Here is a 3,468-nt window from a genome sequence, read left to right as displayed (position 1 = left end):
GGACTGTGTTTGGTGGAACTCCCCAATTAAAACAAGTTTGGAAACAAGAGTGGCATCCATTTTTGAAATAGCTTGCCTCCGGAAACTCTATGAACTTGGAGAAACGATGAAAGTTATACAAGTGTTCAAGCCTTTCGTTCATAGGGTTACTATGAGTCTTCTATGACTCGATGGCACTTAACAGCAAGGATTGTTCAACATAAGAAAAACAATCAACATAGTTCACCATATTAACTAAGTAAATAATAAGTATCATATGATCTTAGCAACTGATGCAGAAAAGGCATTTGACAAAATCCACCATCCCTTCTTTAGCAAAATTGGAATATAAGCGAATTTCCTCAACACAGTGAAAAATATTTATGCAAAACCAAGAGCTAATATCATTCTCAATGGAGAAAGACTGAAAACATTTTCCTTGTTAACATGGACCAGACAAGGATGACCACTGTCATCACTTCTATTCAATATTGTACTGGAAGTGCTTTCTAGGGCAGTGAGACAAGAGAAGGAAATATAAAGCGTCCAAATTGGCAAAAAGATGGGTAAACTGTTGCTATACATTGTTGTTGTTATGTGCCGTCGAGTCATTTGTGACTAATAGCGACCCTATGTACAACAGCCCTAAACCCTGCTCTATCCTGTGGCAATTGCCCTGCCTCTGGCACACCCATCCCAATTACCCCATCAACAACAAGGAAGAAATAGAATGCATAAATATTGACATACTAGGCATGGTGAGATGAGATGGACCAGCATGTGGCATTTTGAGTCGGATGATCATGTGATATACTACTCTGGAGATGAAAAGGTGAGGAAAATGAGGTTGTTTTCATAGTTAAAAAGTCATTTCTAGATCCATCTTGAAACACAGTATTTTGAGTGATAGGAAAATATCAATACACATACAAGGAAGTCCAGTGAATAACACTATCATTCAAGATATATACACCAACAACCAGAGCCAAAGAAGAGGAAATAGAAGACTTCTGCCAATTTTTACAATCAGAGATCAATCGAACATGCAATAAAGATGCATTAATAATAGTGGGTGACTTGAATGCAAAATAGGAAACAGAGAAGAAGGATTAGTAGTTGGAAAACATGGACTCAGTGACAGAAATTAAGCTGGAGATAGAATGATTGAATTTTGCACAATCAATGACTTATTCATTACAAATATGTTTTATAAGAAACATAAACACAGGTTATACACATGGATTTCTCCTGATAGTATGCACAGGAATCCGACTGATTCCTTTGGAAAAAACCACTGGAGAAGCTCAACACGAGCTGTGAAAACAGGCCAGATGCTGATTGTGGAAAAGACCACCATTCAGGGTAGATATGTCTAAAGCAACAAAGAACGTAGTTAGAAGATATGAGTTGTTTGTCTACATAATAACTCAAATTGTGGCTTATATCCCACCCCACTGATGATGCCAGTCTATTATTGTGGTCAGCTTCCTAGGGAAGACTAAAGGAATGTATTAATGTACTATACAGGGAATTCTGGTGGTCCAGGGCTTTAGGAGTTGAACTCCTTCACCTCTACCTTGCATGTGAACTTCCGAGTTGTAAAACAGCCCAGTGGTAGATGGAATTTGCTCCAGGACTTAAGAACCATAAGTGACATAGCTGAGTCTCTACATCTTGTGGTTCCTAACCTGTACGCTATAATAGACAAAGTGCTAGTCTATAGGCCTTTTATTGTAAAAACCACCTTCTGTCTGTAACTTGATCTGTGGCACTACTAGAACCTCTGCTCGGAATATTATTGCTTGTTAATTTTTGACTCATGTACTTTTAACTTGTTAGTTAAATTTGTGTCTTCTAGGCTGCAACACCTCCATGATACATCTTCAAGGATATGAACATGTACGGTTAGGCACATTTGATAACAGTGCATCTAAATTCCAAAATCAATCTCCATAATAGTCTATGTGTTTCCTACTGCCAAAGGGGCCCTTTAGAGTAGTGAGAGAAGCTCTTCACCCTGAAACCCACAGCGTCCCTTTTCAGCAGGAAGTAGCTAAGAGAATACGCCATCCCCTTTTCCTTATGAATCAGGGTGAAGTCTCTCTCAGGGATGCGTGATAGGGAATGGCAAAGGCCATACTGACAAAGGAGATTAATCAGAACTGGCTTTGACAAGCACTGTGGCAATTGGACAATTAAAACAGACATTCGGCTGGGGGAGGAGAAGAACAAACTGGGGAGGAGGGTAGAGAAAACAGTGCAACAATGAATGATAACCCAAAATCTCTGTAAATATTCATTAAAACTAATAAAATTACAAAAAAAGAGTTGAACTCCTAACCCAAAGGCAAGTAGTTCAAATCCACGACATGCTCCATGGAACAAAGATGAGCAATCTTCTCTTATAGCAGCTAAAAATTAATCAAAAGTTCAACTTTTGTTCTTAATCAGCAGTACAGAACACCACCACCACGTAGTGCCAAGGAAACAGAATTTCCTAGTATTAATAAACACCATTACAGGATTGGTGGAAGCCTTTTTAATCAGAAGAGAGAGAGCTCTGAAGTCTGCCAAGCCTTACTCAAGGAAATATTTCTGGGTTTTGCCTTTTCATGTCTTTTCAATTAGACAATAATCCATTTTTCTTTTTTACTGCCCAAATTACACAAGTCCAAGGTAAATCCCTTGGAATTCATTATTGATTGTAGGCTGCTTACCACCCAGAATATTAAAGCAAAGTAGAATGGATGAACAAGATTCTTAAAAGGATGTTATACAATCTTTACAAAGGACTGTTTATAAAATTTTTGCCACGGGAGCATAGAGAGATGTTACCCATTGCTCTTCTCAGAATCCTGACTCTCATCTGGAGGCAAGGACTCCTAAGATAGGACCTCCAAGACTTATGGGAGAGTCCCCGTACCATTATTCTACCCCCTCTATCAGTTGTCAAGCTAGCAAGGCAAAGAGTAAGGACTCAATGGCACATAACAACTACAAACCTACCTCTACTTTTGGATGGAAGGAACTCAGTGGGTACCCATAGGCCATGTTAGCCTGCTGTACCAAGGAGAGTTATCAAATAATCAGGTTCCTTGTCTTCTTAAGGAAAGTTTTCTCTCATGACTTTATTACTCCTTGCATTTATGTTGCCCACACATACCATGAAACTGACAATATATAAACTTCAACTTTTCTAGGATACTTTGAAGTCACAAAGAGAATTTTCTTCTTTATTAAAGCGGAGGCATAAAACACTGGGAAGATTGGATAAGAACATCTAAGCTCAAATGTGCGTAGAAAAAAATGGATGGAGCATCTTACCCAGAATACAAAGCACCACCAATTTTATTTTTACTGTTTGGTGCTCTCATTATCATCTCTCTTCCTTAATAATAATGTGAACCTCTCAAACCAAGCCCCTTTTCCAGTTTCTACAATCCAAGAAACTTCTGCTAAAATATCTTTTCACAGGAAGAACTCCACTTG

The sequence above is a fragment of the Elephantulus edwardii genome, unplaced genomic scaffold, assembly GCF_000299155.1.
Source record: "Elephantulus edwardii isolate Elephantulus edwardi_28Jun2011 unplaced genomic scaffold, EleEdw1.0 scaffold00325, whole genome shotgun sequence".
Lineage (NCBI taxonomy): Eukaryota > Metazoa > Chordata > Mammalia > Macroscelidea > Macroscelididae > Elephantulus > Elephantulus edwardii.
The sequence above is the reverse complement of the archived record's forward strand: the minus strand, read 5'-3'. Positions refer to the sequence as shown.